The sequence below is a fragment of the Hipposideros armiger genome, unplaced genomic scaffold (genome assembly GCF_001890085.2).
Source record: "Hipposideros armiger isolate ML-2016 unplaced genomic scaffold, ASM189008v1 scaffold_35, whole genome shotgun sequence".
NCBI classification, from domain to species: domain Eukaryota; kingdom Metazoa; phylum Chordata; class Mammalia; order Chiroptera; family Hipposideridae; genus Hipposideros; species Hipposideros armiger.
Window position 1 is genome coordinate 4,142,453 of NW_017731385.1, and position 21,090 is coordinate 4,163,542.

Genomic DNA, 21,090 nt, shown 5'->3' on the forward strand with positions numbered 1-21,090 from the left:
ACACACACACACACACACACAGCATTGTTGTTCAATGGGTATGAAGTTTCAGTTTTGCAAGATGAGAAAGTTCTGGAGATGGGTTGCAAAACAATGCAAATGTATTTAACACCACTGAAACATATCCTTAAAAATGGTTAAGATGGCGAATTTTAGTTTATGTGTATTTTATCACAATTAAAACAACATAAAATGGCAATAGCTTCCAATTCAGTGTCAAGAAAAACTGATTCACATCAAAGGAGATATAGAATTAGCACATTTAATTTAAAAAATTTGGCTCACTTTCCAACACCATTCTTGGGGGCCCAGCAGGACCCTTTGTTGGTCCCGAACATAGGCTGTGATTCAGTAGCCCTGCCCCTGGCTTGGGGCATATTTGATGGCAGAAAAGCAGCACCTTGGAATTTGTCTCGTGAGCATTCTCAAGCTGGACTGTTTGAGACGTAACCAAAGGTCCATGGCATCTAATAATTTGCCAGTTTGCTCAGGTACCAGTTTGATGACATCGGATTGGTTCAAGGAACAAATCATCACACAGCTTGTGACCAAACCAAGTCAGCAGCCTGGCATCCACACGTGGTGTGGATTTGCAACCTGTTATTTATAGTCGTGTGTCTGGTGACTCTCATTAAGGGTCTACAGGGACCTTTAGTTCAGCAAATTCAGTAGGACTTTGTTGCATTTTTCCATTCATTTATGTATCCTTATAATAGTGTATGTGTACATATATCCACTTTTACATACATTTTTGTATATGTGGAGTTACAGCATTTTATTATGTATTCTATTTAGACTATTATACATTATATTGTTAAAAACATTTTGCTACAGTAGGACACTAAAGGTTTCCAATGACCTTCAGACACAATCCTTAAGACACTGAGGTTTTACCCTATCATTTAGAATCAGCTAGCCTGACTTGAAACAGGAAAATTCTGGGTCCTCCTGGGTCTCTTGTGTAGCTGGAAATAGTTCTAGTTACCCTTCCCTGCCTGCTCGACTTGAGTGTCCTTTGTGGCAGAAATGTTCCCCATGAAAGCTTTTTCTTTACCATCTTTCTGATTGATGGTGCTACATAGGCAAGAGGAGTAGATATCTGTTGTTCTTGCCTGCCCAGCATTCCTAGCCTCTTTTAAAAAACAGAACCATGATTTTCTTTGTAGGGACCCACGTTTTCTTAGTTCTGACCAATGAAGGCCAAAAAGAGTCAGTGAGAGAGCCAATGTGAGAATCAGGACAACAGGGAGGAAATAAAAGCTGAGATATGGATCAGGCCAAGCACATATCACATTGTTGGACTCCTGGATCAAGCCATACCTGAAGCTGGATAGAGCTTTCCATGATCAGTTTCATGAACCAATTATATCTCCTTTTTTGCCTAAACCAGTTTGGTGTGGGTTTCTGTCTTTTGCAAAAACAAAAAGAGTGCTGACATAGAGAGATCTCTAACCTGGGCTTAAAAGGGCGCCACGAGGCATTTGAGGCTTTTGGGAATTTAGGCAGGTGACAATCAGGAGACCGAAAGGTGGCTGCTGTCTGCTGATTCTTATATTTACATGTGTAATTAGCCTGACATCACTGTCTTCCACACCCAACAGACACAGGGGTAATAGCAAGTTATTCATATTAAAGACTCAGTTATAACTCTCCAGCCCATGAAGATCCTTCTGCTCATCACATAGAAGACTCTTTATGATTTCTTCCTCCCAGGTTGCCCATAATCAAAAGAGCACATACTCTGGAGTCAGATGGATCCGGACCCCGCCACACACTAGATTTATGACTTTGGGTAATTGAACCCACCTGATTCTGAATTCCCTATATGTATAATAATCTTATCTACACCCTACATTTTCCATAAGGATTCGAGTGCATAATCAGCTATACCAGAGGAAGCTGATTATACTGCTTTCCAGACATTTACTGAGAACTTTGTGGGTGCTAGGCCCTGGGCTATGGGTTTTACAGGTTTTACATGATTTCATTTAATCTCCCCAAAACCCTGGGAGGTGTGCCTTACTGGTGCTCCCCATGGGCTGGTCACTGTTTTACGTCCTTCACATTTGGAGAAATCATTAAATCCTCACAAAAGCTGGACCTCAGAGGCTAAGGAGCGTGACCCAGGCCGCAGAGCTCTATCCCCCAGTCCATGGTGGGTGGCTGGTCACCGCTGTTCTGCCAAACAGGGCAGTTTCTGAGACGGCGGCAGTCTAGTATGGTGTTCCTTGGGCTCCATCGGCCTCAAGGTATAATCAGAACAGAATCCAGGCAACTAAATGGAACCAAATCAAGATTTTGGGACATTTATGGTGGAGAGAACTAAAGGATGTGAGGGTTTAGAGGACGCCACTCTGGTTTGTCAGCGCACCTGGCAAGGAACAAGGCAGCAGCCATTGCTGCCACATTCCTGATGCTGCTTAAGGAGTCTCTGGCTTCTGGGGTGGGGACCTGAGCTCTGGAATGTCCTCGCAAACTCATACAACGCTGGTTCTCATTGAAGCTGGGGGCCAATAAGACAATGATGGAAAATAATATCTATAGGATAGTCGCTATAATTTTTCCACAGAAATATACTATTATATATACCTTATATTACATATATTACATATATTATAATATGTATATAAATATACATAAACATAAAAACATACATATTATAATATATAGCAAGCTAAGTAAATTCTTGGAAACCTGGAAAACCCCCAAAACTAGTAGAAGCAGCTGTTTTTTTTCTTTTCGTGTTTTGGGTTTGTTTTGTTTTGTTTTGTTACCGTTTCGTGAAAAAGCGAGAGCTAGAGAAAAAAAAAACACATTTCTTGGATTTAAGTTTGTCCACGCAAACTTTGTTTTTTAAAAGAAAAACTGGCGCTGTTTCCTTTAAGGGAAGCATGAAACTGTCCATCCAGAAACTCTTTTAAAAGTGGCCTATAATTGTGTGGCTTGGAAAATTAATTTCTTTCCAGAACCAAACAAAAGGGCCGCCTGCAACTTGCCCGAAACAGAAAATAAAAGTTAGCAACAGCTTTCCGCGTGGCAGGCCCCTCTTTGAAGCCCTGCGAGCGACAATCAGTACCAGGAGTACCAAGCCCAGTGCTGCCCTCAGAGCCACCGGAGAGGTACACGAGCCCCCCAGGCAAGAGGGCCGAAGCTCCACCCTCTTTTCGCTGCGCTTGGGTCTCCTTCCCACCACCCATCGGACTCACCTCCACGCCTCAGTGTCTTTTGCTTTGTTCTGCTGATGAAACTCAAACCACCATCAAGTTTGTTTTTCTTTCCAGGTCTTTGGAGAATGGTATATATTACAGGAGTTTTATTTGGAGGAGGCACTGGCGACGGAATGGAACGTGCTCCTACTTGCGGGACGAGCCTTGCTTTTGCAGCGTGAAGTACCTGGGTTCGTATCCCAGCTTTACCACTTAACTGTCCCTGTGACCACAGCCTTTCAGAGCTCCGTGTTCAACGGCAGGAGAGCTCCTAGCTTGCTGATAATAGTGTAAGGACCAGCCATCAGGATTAAGAAGGGCCGGCCTGCGCGTGGTGAGCGCGTAGGAGCCTCTGCTTCCATCCACCCTGCTCAGGCCACAGGAAGGTAGACGCTGGCTCCCACCTCACAAGCTCACCTGTGAGGCTGGTAAAGTGGGGCGGGGGGTGGAGGGAGGAATGAAAGGCAACCCCAGCCTGGGACTATTCTCACATGGTCCCTTATTAATGTTCCTCGAGGAATCTGCATCCCAACTAACCGTGAACGTGACGCCCGCCTCCCCCTCGCGCGCTCGCAAATGGTTCACATGAAATCCACACGGCTAAGTCACGCCCTCCCACCAAAGCCGATTTTCCGATTTTTGAAAGCTTGCTTATCGCATAAAAAAGGCTATGTTTTCTTCATTTCCCGCTCGTCGGCCTTCCTCGGCCGCTCCCCTGCCTCTCCCGGTTGGGTCACCGCCCCAGCTCCCCTCCCAGCGCGCACACAAAAGAGGACCCGAGACGGAGGTACCGGAACCTGCGGGCTTGTTTACCACTCGGGGCGCCTCCGCCAGACGCTGCCCGGCGCCGCCACCTAGCGGCGGGACACGGCACTGCGCCCGGCTGCGGGCCAACAACTGCGGGCCGATGACCCAACGCCGCAGGCATCTGAGGATAACCTTTCCCCCTTCTTTCCAAGACCAAATAAGGGGGCTCTTCCCTCTGCGTGCCGGGCCTGTGGCGGTTAGGCCAAGGGGCGTGGAAAGGAGGATCCGGGAATGAGGCTGACAGTCGGCAAAACAACCGACCACATTGTTCATGCGGCGGCAGGCCTCCTCCCTCTTCCGGGCCGGGCATGGCCCGAGCCCCGGCGGGTGCTCCCTGCAGCCGCGGACTTGGGGACCTTGCGGGCGAGCCGGCAGGGACGCTGTCTGGGGTCCCCCGAGCCCCATCGGCAGTGCCGCGGAGCCCCGCACCCCAGACGTGTAAGTGCAAGGACCCCCACCCCCTTGCACCTCTCCCTGCATACACTCCAGGCCGGCGGGGTGGGGGGCACAGCTGGAGGGAAGCCAGGCCGGGCTGCCAGTCCTCGCTCGGAACCCTGGCATCACCCCCGAGGGAGGGAGTCACTGGTGGCTGACAGTGTTTGGTAACCACAGAAACCGAGATTTGACCTATATTTTCGAGTATGGCCTCAACTGTAGTTCTCCTTCTAGAAATCAAAGTGAGAACGTCTGACCTGCCTTGCTGTTCATTTTCCTCCTGCTTTATATTCCAGAGTGCCACCCAGGAGGCTGGGCCAGTCAGAAGACCTTGCTGGCTGGACTGCACACAACTTGTATGGATCTCCAGGGCTCCAAGCCAGGAGGCAGTGAGGGGACAGCCACTGCCCCCTCACTGCCTCCTGCCAACCCGATTCTCCTGCCCACCGATGGAGGGAAACGGGGCGATATTTATCAAGATGCTAAATATGTTTACCGTTGGCTATTTCATTCCACTTCCAAGCTTTATCCTAATTAGGTAACGGGGAGTATGTATTCAGATGATCACAGCCCTGCTTATGACAACCACAACAGTTGGCCATTTACTATGCGCTAGAAACTGTCATAAATGTTTTACAAATACCCACTCACAACATCCCGATGCAGTGGGTATTAATGACTACCCCTGTTTTACAGAGGAGGAACCAGCACTCAGAGGCTAGCTTTCCACTCAAGATTACCCAGCCAGGGAGCAGCACAGCCAGGATTTATGCTCGGACATAGGCTACAGCCCATGCCCTCGACCGCAACGCTAAATGTTTATCGATGGGGATTTGATTAATTTAGAGCACATCCGTAGAACGGAATACTCGCCAGCCACTGAAATGGTGATGTAGATTGGGAATAATTGGCATGGAAAAATGTCCGTGACATACTGGTGAATGAAAACAGCTGGTCACACAGCAGCGTGTATAACAGGACCCCGCAGCTGTGAGCAAAGGCGCGCGTGGCAGTGCTAAGTGTGGTCACTCTGGGGGTGGAGGGGGGTGGGGGGGTAGGATTTCAGATGACTCATCTCACAGGTATGTTTTCTGTATTGCTGAACCCTTTTTGGAAATGAATGTATATTATTTTCTAATAAAAACCTATTTTGCTTCTTTTAAAAAATGGCATAAGGGAAATAACATTTCTCTATGCGATATACATATATATATATGTATTTTATATCATAATAGGTATCATTATATATTATATACGTTTTTAACCACTGTCGAGTCTGGGCTCAAAGCCTTCCTTCATCCCTGACGTTGGAAGTGACACCTCTCTACACACCTTAGAAGTGAGAACTTGTGTCTGGACAGATATTCAGCTATGTGAGCACATACCCATGTCACCGGCTAAACTGTAAACTTGGGGAGGGAGACAGATTTTTTTTCACTGTTTTCAGTATGTCCCTTACTACTTTACACAGCACTTTGTCCATTGCAGGGTTCAAACATTTACCAACAGATTGGTATGAACCCATAATGATGGAACGATCCACAGAAGAATTACTGGCATACTTAGTTGTTTGTTACCTGCCTTCTATTAGCTAGGCAATGCCTATGATTACCAGGAGGTTTTAGACATAAGATCACCCAAAGGAGAGTGAGTGATGGAATTGAGGAAGGCGGGCAGGGCCGTGGAGAAGTGGAGAGGCACGATGGGGGCTGGGAAGAGAGGCTGAGCTCTGCTCTCTTCAGATCTCAGCAGTACAGAGCCCCAGCCCTGAATTATCCAATAAGAAGTCACGAAACAGTGATCCTTCTCCAGGAGAGACTGGTCCCTTTCACTAGGTCTCAAGTCCAACAGCAAGAATAATTACAATGATGGCTCCTGTGGTGGACAGAGAGCTTCCGACCTATGTGGGGTACTGTGCTAATAAACTTAGTCCTTTGTCCAGGTAGCCTTTCTAAGGCTAGATCATTAACAGACAGTCCCACTGGGATTTGACCCCACGAAGCCTGACGTCAGAGCTCATGTCCTCGATCACCAAGCCATCCTGACTGGCCCACCTGTGGCGATTTCTAGTTGCCTTTGAATGAACCATGAGTCATGCCTACATTTTGGAAAATGGAGACCCATTCAAAACCCAGGGGCTTACAGACAGATACTAGATTAAAGAGACCGCAGATCGATGTGGCCAGACTGACCTAAGCCAGCCTCTCGGGTCTGCCCCTTGCCCACTTCCTCCCATATTAAATGGATGCAGTGGTACCTGGTGCTGTGTGGCAGGGCTGTGGTGAAGGCTACACATGATAAACCACATGAAAGCACGTGGCATCTCACACTTCATGGGCTCTCAGAAAATGTCATTGTGGCTTTTCAGACGATAGTTGCTTAAGTTGAACCTAGGATCAACACCTATGTATTTATGATTTCACAAATCACCTCTCGAACATCACTTGGCAATATTCCCTCATCCATTTTGAAGTGGAGACACCAAAAAGTGGGTGACCGGTTCACTGAGCAGGCAGTACTCATGGGACGTCATCGTGAAAGCAATGGGGTTTTTGTTTCACATCTTCCCTGAAATGTCTGCTATGATAGTCCTTTCCTAGTTCTGGCTGAAGTCTCAGGTCAGCCCCATGGCTTTTCTGGTCACTCTGAGGGACACAGTCTGTCTTAGGTGATGATGGCAACAGTGAGCTTTGATTCTAGAAGTGGAATGTGCAGTGTGGGGCGGTAACCAGAGTCTCCGTCCTCATTCATGAGACCAGCTGCCCCCATTCCACTGTGGGACCTTTTTCAGGGAGAGCCTGCAGCCCAGGAAAGGACAGATGCAGAACCCACAGACAGCATGGCACAGCGGCTGACCTACTCTGCTGGCCAAGGCTCAGCTCTGTGCTCCTGGTCACCAGGGGCTGGCAAGCACTCCTCGCCCCACCCCAATACACCCACTCTTGAAAGTGCAGGCCAAGAGTATTTGGAGAGTGACAAAAGAATATAGAAATTACCAGCCCCCCACCTTGCGTTCGAAGCCAAGTTCTTTTACTCCAGCAGGGGACTGGACGAGATGGGAGAAGGGCTTCCTCCTCTCTGCTCAGCAGTAAGGAGACCATCCTTAGAGGACTTACCGTGTCCGAAATCCCTGAGGGAGACGGAATCGGACCCCTTGTGCCTGCTGGATGGACTCAGTGGTAAGCTTCTCCCAGGCTGTTGCTATGAATCCACCTGAAACAAATGAATTTGCGTGAGCTTCAGACACGTTGCAAAGCTTCATCTTTTAAAGTGGCAGCAAATGTCTTCTAATATTAATGAGGATGACTCTGAAAAAAAATGTCTCTAGAAAGGTTTTCTGTGTGTTTCTGGAACATTAGGCTCTCCACCTCTTGTCTCCCTCTTCCAAGTGATTAAAACCCAGTCTGTTTCCATGTTCACGTGTGGCTTTGTGTTTAGACCACATGTAAGAAATCAGACATGGATTGGAGTTGAAATTGGGGTCAGATTGAGGAGAAACCCACATGGAAAGATAAATGGCACTGAGAAACTCTGTCAGTTATGGGAAGTATTCATGCATCATTGTCAAATACTTGAAATCACATTTCTCAACGTCACATTCCCCCAGAAAATGGAGACATTCACGTATGGGAGCATATGGAGTAGGGCAGCCGGGGTACACCATCTCCCCACCCACCCCCAGAAGCTCACCGGCATTTGGAAATGCTAATGAATTATGTGATACATGACTCTCTGAAGATGCTATTATTACACCTGTGTTACAGATAAGAGACTGAATCATCCAAAAAAAATATATATATGTCAGTGATCTGTCTGGTGCCACTGGTTTCGAAGGATCCTGCTGCCTGGCTGATGTGAAATCACGGTTACCCCAGGCCAAGGTTAACAGACAAAAGGTGGGGCAGGGTTACTTCCTAAACTCCTGGCCTTCCCCCATTGTGTGGGAGGAATGGGGGATGGGGGACGAACTCTACATCCCAGAGGGCCCATACCTACTGCTGGCTGACCCTCCATGGGGATGGAGGGGGACAGGTTCCAAGTGGACCAATGGGTGGCAGGGGCTACAGCAGGGATCACTCCCTCAGAGCTGCCTCAGAAACCTCCACCTTCCAAATAAGGGCCCTGGAAGAGGCGTGTTGCTGGTGAGGATGCAGGATTGGCTTTGCACTGCCTCCTCTCCATGATTTCACTGAGGCCAGGAGCCTGGGACAAGCTTGCTTCTCCCAGTGACTGCAAGGAGACACCACTCCCATTGCTTTGAGTGACACACCAAAGTCTGAGCAACGGTCAGAGGGAGTACAGCCTGAAAACCATGCCATGTCAAAACAGAGTGGTTTTATGTGTGCAGGAGATGTAGGCCTAAGTGCATCTTTGGGGAGGCGTGTCCTAGGTTTTGGAAAAGCTACCCACACACCCAAATGTGCAGTGATGCGAATGTCAGAACAGTGCAGGTCTTGAACACAGAGGATTGCAAACCGGAACCTGCATCCAACTTCCTCACAGGATCTGTTTGGCCTAAAAAAGGTTTTAAAAAGAAAAGAGTTCACATTTTAAAAGCTGAATCTCCTGTACAGCTGAAACTAATTCTAAAAAATGTGTATTTCACAATAAAAAGAATAATAATAAAAATAAATTAAAAAAAATAAAAAATAAAAAAAATAAAAAAACAACATGCATCTCCTTAAAAAAATAAAATAAAAATAAAAGCTGAATCTTATACTTCTTAAAAAAGAAAGAAGGGGCAGCCGGTTAGCTCAGGTGGTTAAAGTGCAGGCTCATAACACCAAGGTTACCGGTTTGATCCCCGCATGGGCCAAGGAGCTGTGCCCTCCACAACTAGATTGAAACAAATACTTGACTTGGAGCTGATGGGTCCTGGAAAAACACACTATTCCCCAATAAAAATCCTAAAAGAAAGGAAGGAAGAAAGAAAGGAAGGAAGAAAGAAAGGAAGGAAGGAAGGAAGGAAGGAAGGAAGGAAGGAAGGAAGAAAGAAAACCCTAATATCACTACCTACCCCTGCCTATATGGATGGCCCCAAGCTGTCCTCTCTGAGGGGACATACACTCTCCAGCACCCCTCTCCCCCATAGCACCCACAGTTCCCAGAGCCCCCAACATGGAAGCTGAGTATCAGCTGTCATTTATCTTCATTTGCACCACTGTTTTGATTATAAAAGACATTATTCTTTGTAGCCGGCCTCTATCAAACATGAAAAAAAATGGAAGCCAAACACATTGATGCCAGTTGCTGGGTCCCTGGTATAAAAGATTGCTTCTCTGGGAAGCGAGATGCCAGCGAGGTTTCCTTTGGATAATATTTTTCCTAAGGAGGAATCTGGGCCACCTGAGGCATCCAACTGTTGTTGGTTTTTTGAAGAAATACTAATAAGAAAGCTAATATTGATTGAGTCCTTGCGCTGTGCCTGGCCATTTTCCAAGCTCTTCCCATGAATAAACCTATGTAATTGTCACAAGAAAATGCAGTAAACACAGTACAACTTTATAGATGAAGGAACAGAGGCACAAAGAGCTTCAGCAACTGGCTCAGCGTCTCTCGGCCAGAAAGTGGCAGAGCCAGGATTCAAATGCCAGCCAGCAGGCCCCAGACACGGTGCAGACAACCACTTGCAAGTCCGCCTGTGGGTTCTGAGAAAGCTGGTCCTGGAGCAGCTTTCCCAGGTGTATCCATCAGAATTGGCTCGACCATGTATAGGAGGAATCCCCAAATTTCAGTGGCTTAAAGCAACAAACATTTATTTCTTGCATATGCTATACGATTCATCAGTCAGGTGACGTGTCACTGTCATCTCCTGGACGGATAGAGCTGACCCATCTGGAACATGGCCACTTGTCATGGCCGAGGAGAAAGAACACAGCAGTCGGGCATCAGCTTGCAAAGCTTCCTCTAGGAAGCGGAATTTATCACTTCTGCCCAATTTCACTGGCCAGAGCAAGTCACATGGCCAAGACCAAGTCTAAGGAACCTGGGAAAGTGCAGTCCTTGGGCAGAGGGAGGAGAGGGGATTATGGCCAGGGTGCCAGCATCATCTGCTTCACAAAGAAGAGTCAATTCACCCTTGTTCTCCACATGACATCTTTTATAGTGGAGAGAGCTGAGGCTCGATTCCAAGGTCCTCAAAATCTATTTCACATTTTCTGGCCCTCTGGGAGTGCGCTCGCAAGTCTTTGCCATCATCTCAAGCTAGTCTTGTTAGGATTTGTTTATGGCTTGGCCATATCTCGACTACCCTTTCATTCATCATTCATCATTTCCTGTAATAGACCCTCAAACATTTATTGGGTCTTTCCTGCTTGGCAGGCACTGAGCTAGAGGCTGGGGTACAAAATCTGATAAAACACAGTCTGCTCTGAAGTACTTAATAAAGCTGTATTCTAGTATTTGGAGAGGTATGAAACGCCAAGCAAGGTATTATGTTAAATAAGTCTGGAAAGCTTTGCAAAGTATGACCTCTTCTTGGAGAGTCACAAAGCACATTATTGACATATTGAAGGCTCTGAGAAGGACTGCAGAAAGAAATCTGTTTGTTTTACCCAAGATTCTCCAAACTTATGTGGCATTGTAACCTTTTTATACCAAACTGCCTGATTAACATCCCAAAGAACTAGAATTCCATGGAAAACACACTTTAAGGAAGCTATTGGAATAGCTTTAAGGAAGCCATCCAATCTGTTGAAGGCCTGGACAGCACAAAAACACGGGGTAAGGGAAAATTTGCTCTCTCGCTCTCTCTCTGTCTCTGTCTCTGTCGCTCTGTCTCTCTTCTGATTGTCTTGAGCTGGGACAATAGTCTTCTCCTGCTTGCAGACTCAAACTTGGACTACAACTTACGCCATCGCCTCTCCTGGGTCTCCAGTTTGCTGACTGCTGACTTCTCAGACTCCATGGCGGCAAAGGAATTTGTTATAAGGATTTTCCAACTTCTAATAATAAATCATACACAGCCATGTGGCACTTAACAACAGGGATATGTTCTAAGAAATGCATCGTTAGGCAATTTCGTCATTGTGTGAACATCAGAGAGTGCATGTACACAAACCTAAAAGGTACAGCCTACTACACACCTGAGTTACATGGCACAGCCTATTGCTCCTGGGCTATAAGCCTGTACAGCATGTCACCATACAAAACAACATGAAATTAAATCAAGCACAAGAGAAAATGATGCAGTCAAGAGACGTGGTAAACACAAGATGTACGAGGCTGCTGCTGGTATAACAGGCATGACGTTTTACAGCAAACTTTTTTTTTTTAAGTAGAGAGTGTACACTCTAAAGTAACAATATTTTGTTTATTTTGAGATCAAGGGACAATAGCTAAATCAAGTCTTATGCACTGTACATAATTTCATATGCTACACTTTTATACGACTGGCCACACAGTAGGTTTACACCAGCATTCACACAGACACATGAGGAATGCACTGTGCCATGACATTTTGATGGCGATGGCATCACTAGGAGATAGGAATTTTCATCTCCATTATAATCTTATGGGACTGCTGTCATATATGCAGTTTGTCATTGACCAAAAGGTCGTTACATGGTGCATGACTGTGTGTGTGTGTGTGTGTGTGTGTGTGTGTGTTTATTGGTTCTGTTTCTCTGGAGAACCCTGATTTGGCACATGCTTGTGGTAGGGTGGTTCGTGGCACCTCAGTTCACAGGTTGCTTTGTGCGTGAATAGCTATGACAGAAACCTCAAGTCCGTCATGTTCATTCCCGGCTCTGGGATGTCGCCACCATCATTCCTTGGGAAGTTGGCGTTCTTTGTTCTAAGCCATGTAAATTGTACTTTCACAAAGAAGGCATGTTATTTATACATTCCAATGGGAAAAAGTCCAACTAGTAGAAAGATGGATACAGTAATTACACTTCGTTTTGAGGACTAATTGTATTGTGAAATTTTCCTTAAATAATGTTTCTTGAGTTTGCCCATAATCATTATGAGTTAAGCACTTCCAGGAAATCAGCATATGGCTCTTTAATGAACCAACACTGCCCGACCAAGAAGTGGGGAGGTTGGGGTTTATTTTGAGATCAAAGGGAAAAATTTAAGCCCCGAGGTACTTGTTTTCTGGAAGTAAAAATCACACTCTCGTGTTAGGGGGATGGGACTCCTTTAAAATTTAACTGTTTTCTTCTACTTACTCACATCCCTAATCTGAATCCATAAATAGGGGTTAAATATTGTCCTCCTGGCTGTTTCCTCCACAGCCAATTACAGTACTTTTAATTAAGAGATTTCCAAAGAGGCTCATTCCATTTCACCCTTGCAGCCAAACAACAGAGGGTGTGGCCTTTCCACAAAGAATGACTTTCGGTAATTCATAGCCATGAAAAGACAAGGAGACAGGAAGAATCTAAAAAGCTGTGTCTCTCTTACCTCAGGGGAATTCAGGCTTAAAAGATGACGAGAATTTCTTCCTAGAACTTAAAAAAGGTGTCTACTAACTACATACTATAGTGTGAGGCTAAAAGCCTGGCCAAATAAATACCTGCTCACAGATGTGGTCCGTTCAACCTCTCAGTGCTTCCTGGATGCCTCTTACTTCGCCTACAGAAAGAGTTTTGCAAAAACCTGGTCGCTGAACCGTTGTCATGTGGATAACGCTCCATCTAGTGGTCATCAGGATAATTGCAAAAATAGCCTCACGGGTCACGTGCCAAACTATTCCAAAGCTGGGCTTCAGACCTAAGTTATCTGTGCCCGTGGTTCTCACACTACGCTACCCATTAAAATCACCTGGGGAGCCTGTAAAAATCCGATGCCCAGGCTATACCCCACACCAATTAAGACAAAATCTCTAGGAGGTGGACTCATGCATCAGCATTTTTTAAAACTCCACAGATGTTCCAATGAGATCCAGTGATCTTTGCAACCAAAACAATGCATTAAAAGGTAGAAAAATCTCCCACAGTTATTGCATATCGCACATTTCATAAAAATAATTTCACGTATACAGGTTTCTTTTTTCCTTCTTCTCCTTTAAAATTGGATAATTAAAAAAAAAGGCCCAACATGAAGAATACCAGGGAAGTTATAAACACAGGCTTGAATCAGGGTGCTTGGGTTCCAGTCCCTTTTGGTGTCACAGCTTCCCATCCATAAAACAAGACTGATGGGGACACAGCCTCATTGATCCTGATGTTTCCATGAGTCACTTAGAACTGACCCTAGCATATAATAAACATTATTTCAATGTATGTTATGCAGAGTCTATAACATGACTTCGCAACTTGCATTTTCAACTTAAATATGTTATGAACATCTCATCTACAATAGCTCTAACTTATTCTTCAATAGCTGCAAAAAGCCATCTGTAAATATATGTGCCCTGAAGTGTGGCACACACCAAATGGATTTGCTGGGTTAAATGGTATATAGTTGGACATTTTAACTGATGCTGTCAGCCAGCTTCCTTTATCAAAAGGAAGTAGTTCACTCTCCCACTCGCATCGTATGAGACAGTCTGTTTCTTCTACACCTTCATAAGCACTGAATGTACTTTTAAAGCCTTTTAATTCTGGCCAATGTGATGGGTGAGAAATGCTATCATATTGATATAAGTTGTAGCTGCCTGTTGAGTATATTTCCTCTTCCATGGAGTATCTAGTCATACCTTTTGCTCATGTTTCTATTGGGTTGAGTTTTTGTTCTTATCGGCTCAAAGAGTTCCTTGCATATTAGGATAATAACTTGTCAGTCCAGCAGATTGCAATGTTTTTCCCAGTATGTTTTTGCATTTTAATTTTAATAGTCAAATGCATTAGTCTTTCCCCTTCTCCACACCCAATCTTGAGGCTATGCAAATATCCTCCTGAGCTTATTCTATTATATTTTGTTTTATGTTTTTCATTTAGAGTTTTAGTACATTCATAATGATTTTATTCATTAGCTGTAGAGGGCAGCATCACTGGCCCTCATGTGGGATCTGAACCAGGGCCCTGCTGCTCAGAGCAGGCGTCCCAAGCCAACTCTTAACCAACATGCCACTCGGCTGGCCCTCATTGACACTTTTATGATTATTAATTCTTCCCAGCCAGGGACATGCTGTGCTATCTATTTGTTCAAATATACAAAATGTTATGGCTTTCTCCAGGGAGGTCTTACAATTTTTGGAAATTTTTTATAGTGAAATAAGAGAATACTCACCCATAAAGCACTTAGCCCAAACATCCAGCATATAATAACTATTAAAAATGTTAGCTATTATTATTGTTGCTGTTATTTTATTATTGTCTTTATTATTCTCATTAAATAAAATGATAGAAAAGACTAGGCCTAAAAAAGCTCCATACTGATACACTCACATGAATCCTCAACGTTGTAAAAATGTCAGTTCTCTCCAAAACTGATCTATAGACATAATGCAATCTCGAGAAAAATTCTAGACTTTGCTGTGTGCATGTGTATGTGAGTGTGTGTGTGTGTGTGTGTGTGTGTGTGTAAATTCACAAGCTGATTGTAAAGTTTATACAGAAATACAATGTGCCAAAAATAGCGAAGCTAACTGTGAAGGAAAAGAACAAAATAAGAGGATTACACTATAGGATCTTAGTGTAAGTCGAGACTTAACGAAGTTCGATCATTAAGAAAATGTGGCATTGGAGCAAGATTAGACAAATGATCAATGGGGCAGAATAGAGAGTCTGAACGTACATATATGCTCAATTTATGACAAGGGTGACACTTTTGTCACCAGAGCAATGAGGAAGAATGATCTTTTCAGTAAATAGTACAGGATCAACTGGAAATTGATATCGACAAAATTTATGTTGATCTCTATAAACACCCCACACAAAAACCCATTTCAGATGGACTGTAGGTCTAAATGTGAAAGGTAAAGCAACAAAGCATATAAAAGATAATGTTGGAGACTACCTTCACATTCTTGGGATAGGCAAATATTTCTTATACAGGACACAAAAAAAGTAAAATCTAAAGTAAAACGTTGATAAATTGACCTATACTAAAATTAAGAATTTCCATCATTAAAGGAAACCATTAGCTGATTCGACATAAGAAAATCAATGTACAATACTACACCATAGAAACAGTACAAAAAGTGAAAACACAATCGTCTCAATAGATGCAGAAAAAGCATCTGACAAAATTCAACACCTTTTCATGATAAAAACCAGTCAACGTACTAAGAATAGAAGAAAACTTTCTCAATCTGATACAAAGGATCTATGAAACCCCCACAGTTAACATTATACTTAGTGTACAAAGACCAAATGATGAGATGGTAAAAAACAACAACCCTACGATTATCCTAAGATCAGGAACAAAACAAGGATGTCCACACTCATCACTTTTATTCAACATTGTCCTGGAGGCTCTGCACAGGACAACTAGGCAAGAAGGTAAAAATAAAAGGCATCCAGGAAAGGAAGGAGTAAAATATCTCTTTTTTGCAGATGACATGACCTTGTGTATAGACAATCTTAAGGAATCCATACCAAAGAAATCGATTAGAGATAATAAATCGGGTTCTGCAATTTGCAGGATATAAGGTCAATATATAAAAATCAGTTTTATTTCCACATATTAGCAATGATTAACCTGGAAAAGAAACTAGGGAAACAATTCCACTTAGTGTTAGCACTGGGGGGTAGTTAATACTTATATGTTAGGGTTAGGGTTTTACATTGTCCTGATTACTGAAGAGGTTGAACATTTTTTTCATATATTTATTGGCTACTTGTCTGTGACATGCATGTGAATATTATTAAGATGGCAATACTCCTCAAACTGATCAACAGATTCAATATATTTATAATCCCTACCCAAATTCCAGCTGCCATTTTTGCAGAAATTAACACGTTGATCCTAAATTTGATATAGAAATGCAAGAGACCCAGAATAGTTGGAACAATCTTGATAAAGAACAACAAAGTTGGAAGATACACACTTCCTAGTTTTAAAACTTACTAGAAACCAATACAGTGTAATACTGGCATAAAGGTAGCCATGTAGATCAATAGAATAGAATTAAGAATCCAGCTGTAAATCCTTACATTTATGGTCAATGATTTTGGCAAGGATGCCAAGACAATTCAATGAGAGAAAAAACAGTCTTTTCAACAAACAATGCTGGGACAACTGAATACATGCAAAGGAATGAAATTGGACTCCTACCTCACACCATATCCCAAAGTTCACTCAAAATGGATCACAGACCAAAGCTACAACAATTAAACTCTTAGAAGAGAACATAGGTACAACCCTTTATGACTTTGGATTTGGTTTCTTAGATATGACACCAAAACACAAGCAGCCAAAGAAAAAAATAGATAAGTGAGATTTCTTAAAAATTTTATGCTTCAAAGGACAATATCAAGAAAGTGGAGACAACCCACAGAATGGGAGAAGATATTTGCAAATCATACATGTGATAAGGGACTTGTATCCAGAAGATATAAATAACTCTTACACCTCAACAACGAAAAAACAACCCAATTAAAACATGGGCAAAGGATCTGAATAAACATTTCTCTAAAGAAGATATATAACTGGCCAATAAGCACATGAAAAAATGTTAGACGTTAGTCATTAGGAAGATGCAGATGAAAGCCACAATGAAATGCCACTTCCTGTCCTCCAGGATGGCATAGCCAACATGACAGACAACAAGCAAGGATGTGGAGAAACTGGAACCCTCCTACCTTGCTAGTGGGAATGTAAAATGGTGAGGCTGTTTTTGAGAAGTTTGGCCATTCCTCAAAATGTTAAACATAGAGTTAGTTACCATGTAACCCAGCCATTCCACCCCTAGCTTTACATCCAAGGGAACTGAAAACATGTTCACACAAAAACTTGTACATGAATGTTCACAGTAGCATTATGCATAATAGCAAAAAAGCGGAAACAACTCATGTCCGTCGACTGATGGATTGAAAATTAAAATCTGTTATATCTAAACAATGGAACAGTATTCAGCACAGAAAGGAATGAAGTGCTGATACATGCTACAACATGGATGAACCCTGAGAACATGCTAAGTGGTTGAAGCCAGACCATTTATATGAAATGTTCAGAATAGGCAAAAAAGTAGACCAGTGGTTGCCAAGGGAGGAAATGAGAAGTGACAGCTAATGGAAATGGGGTTTCTTTCTGGGCTGAGGAAAATGTTCTAGAATTAGATGATGAATGCGCAACCTGGTGACTGTACTAGCAACCACTGCAATGTACACTTTAAATAGGTGTATTTTGTGGTATGTGAATTGTATTTCAATTTTTAAAAGACACCATTAAGAAAGAGAAAAGGCAAGGCAGAGAGTGGGAGAAGATATTTGCAATACCTGTAACCAGAGAGATAAAACCATAGATGCAAGACACGACTTATATCTGGAATATGTGGGGGGGGGGAGCCATAAGCAAAAGACACAAAGCCCTACAGAAAAATTGGCAAAAGATGTGAACAGACATGTCACAAACGAGTAGACAATAAATTAGTAGTCATCAGGACAATGTAAAACCTTAACCCTAATACATTAGTATTAACTATCCCCAATTCTAACACTAAATCCTAACTCTTAAACACCCATTAATTATAATGGCTACAACTTAAAATACTGAAAAAACTTCTGGGACATTATGCTTTCTTTCCATCATCCCTAAAGAGAACCGCAGCTCTGACTTCTAACCCAGTAACTTAGGTTTGTTTGTTTTTGAGTGGTATAGTCTTTTGAGTCTGGCTTTTTTCACTCAACCTTATGTTTGTGAAATTAATCCACGCTGCTGCGTGTAGCAACAGGTCATCTGTTTGGGTTTTACATTGTATGACTAGATCACAGTTTACTTACTCAGTTATTTCTGTTACTGAGCATTTGGGTTGTTTCCAGTTCTTGGCTGTTACAAAGAACACTGCTATGTTAAATGAAAGAAGACAGATACATAAGAATACACAGTGTGTGTTTCCATTATACTGGTGACACCAGTCTATGTTTTTAAACGGAGGGTAGTGCCTGGGAGGGGAGATGAAGATGGCTTCTTTTGGGTGCTGGCTATCTTCTATTTCTTATCTTGATTCTGGTTGTGGGCCTGTCCTAAATCTCTGCCTAGATTCATTGCATGGTCATATTCTTCCCCTGGAATTTGACCCTCCATGCCCTCAATTTCCTTCCTATCACCAGTGTATCATGGGCCCCTGGTCTCATTTTAAACAGCAAGTCACTTCTTGTCCTGTCAAAATGCTTTTTTCTCATTCCAGATGGACATGGTAGCCCCACTGCCTGCCAGTCCCTCTCCAAGCTTCAGCTATTTTTCTGGAAGTGACTTTGCATGCTTTAACTCCCTCTTGTCACTATATTGTCCTGTCGTAGGGCCCCCTGGGATTTCACTGGGCCTTGGCCACCTGGGAAGATATTTGCAAGTGTCACCACTGCTCAAGACACATTTCTCCCCATGAAGCTGGAGCAGAAAAAAAAAAAAGCAAGCCTGTACCTCATTTTTATTCACCACTGAAGAAATGCAAATGTGAAAAAATGAAGAACATTTGCATTATTCCAATCACCTAATTTATCTGGATTTCCACCTTCATTTGTGAAATAAAGGGTTCAGTGAAGCAAAATTAGCAACACTTTAGGAACGCTTACAAACACACATAAAATAAACACTGTTCCTCCAAAATAAATTTTGGCATATTTTGTATTATCTCTTTATGGATTCCAGCTGGGGGAGGAAGTGGAAAGACAAACAATTGTTATACATCAGGCTTTCCCTGAATAAGATTACTATATTTCCAGGGCGTTAGGCTTACAGATTCGAAAGCCAGACACGGTCTGTATTAGACTGCTGCCTAACAGGTGATCTCACATCAACAAATATTTGTTTTCTCACAGTTTCCTGAGGGTCAGGAATCCAGGAGTGGCTTAGCTGGCTTGTTCTGGCTCAGGGTCTTTCATGAGGCTACAGTCAAGCTGCTGGCTAGCCAGCAGTCATCTCAAGGACTGTGACTTCCAAACTCACTCACGGGTTGTTGGCAGCCCATAATTCCTTGAAGGCTCTGGGTCTAAGACTTCATTTCCTCACTGCCTAGGCCTCTCTGAAGGGCTGCTCATGACATGGTATCTGACCTCCCCCAGTGTGAGTGATCCAAAGAAAAGACAGAGAGACACAAAGAAAGAAGCCATAGTGTTTTTTATAACCCCAACTCATGCCGACACACTCTGGCACAATGAGGGAGTGAATGCCAGGAGGTGGGATCACTGGGGGCCATCTTGGGGGCTGGTTACCACACAACCTTGGTGATAATGTAGTCTGAGTCCCTCAATGACAGCCAAGGAATCTGTGGCCTTCAGAAGTGAAGTGAAGTGGCCAAGATCACACACTACTGATTAATACCCAAACCGGACTTGAGACCAGTCTTTCCATATTTCAGGATATTTCAATTTGGCACTGAATAACCTCCCTCCCCCACAATGTACCCTTGGCAGAAAGGGACAGAGATTCTGATTTGAAAGATATTAATCTCTACCACCCATAGAATAGGGTCTGTGATATGGGGTTGCTGGTAAAACAAAAGCCCTACTCGTGGCTGGACATTCACGCCTGTCACAAGGCGAGCACTGGCAGCTGTCCCGGGGGACCTTCCCTGGACCAACTTGCTGACCACCCCACTTTCCCTGCCCTCTGTAAAATACTGATTAGTGGCCCTGCCATGAGGCGTCCTGGGGCCATTGGATGGCTCTCCAGGCCTCCCTGGGCACGTCCGTCTCCACTAATCCCGGGACACCCCAAACAAGGGCCAGCTGTCTTTGTTGCTATGGCCCCTTCGTGCCACTTGTATTGGTTATGTCATTCGTAACTTAAATAACGGTCATGAAAACTAATGAAACACAAGCGTGCAGAAGAGAGCTGTGGTTTCTATGACAATTAAATTGAGGCACATTGTTGGGAAAAAAGGCAGCCATCACGTTAGGCAGAGGGGTGACGAGTATGAGGGGATGTTAGGTGTCCAGGAAAATTCTGCACTCAGGTCGCTTCACAGGTTCTCCTTCCAAAGGAAAGAAACTGATATGGGAAAGTGCAGACTGTCCCTCACAGCTAGTTTATATAAGAAGGGAAACCTGGCACTCCGGTCAACCATATCGAAAGTCTTGCCTGTACATTGAAACACTGGCAAATGGATACATATTTATATTTAAAATTAAAATAGAATATTGAATGCATATATGGGTGTGTGTGTATATATATATGTGTGTATACGATAATAGTATATATATATATATATATATATATATATATATATATATATATATAAATTTTTTAAAATATAAAAACCGCCAGTCTCCAGGGCCTCCGCTCCGACCACCGGCTTAATACCTCAGAGCCTCGCGTGCTGGTGACTTCTCTGTCCGTCCACGAACTCCAGGACACTTGGGTGCCTTAGGTGCGTGACGCAGCAGCCACGGGGTAGCCTTCCCCGGCACCCCTTCTCCGAGGCCGGCACAGCCAGAGAGCCACAGCCCGCTGTTGCTCGACAGCCGGCGACGAGAACTCGGGCCGCCGGGGCCCTGGGCTGGGCAGCCGCGCGGCGCCGCAGTCGCTCCGGCAGGGGGCGCTGTCCGTCCGCAATGGCCGCGCCGGGCCGCGCTCTGATTGGCTAGAGGCG

At 43.9% G+C, this 21,090-nt stretch overlaps 1 long non-coding RNA gene across 1 annotated transcript in view; it reads right to left on the reverse strand.

The window, feature by feature from the left end:
- Positions 1-21,054, reverse strand: part of LOC109380355 (uncharacterized) — a 72,671-nt gene extending 51,617 nt beyond the window's left edge. Inside the window, exons 1-2 of the long non-coding RNA XR_002123445.1 lie at positions 20,802-21,054; positions 7,565-7,661 (exon numbers count right to left, since the gene is read on the reverse strand). This is a non-coding gene — a long non-coding RNA (uncharacterized LOC109380355). The remainder of the gene's footprint in view (positions 1-7,564; positions 7,662-20,801) is intronic.
- Positions 21,055-21,090: the final 36 nt, after the last annotated feature.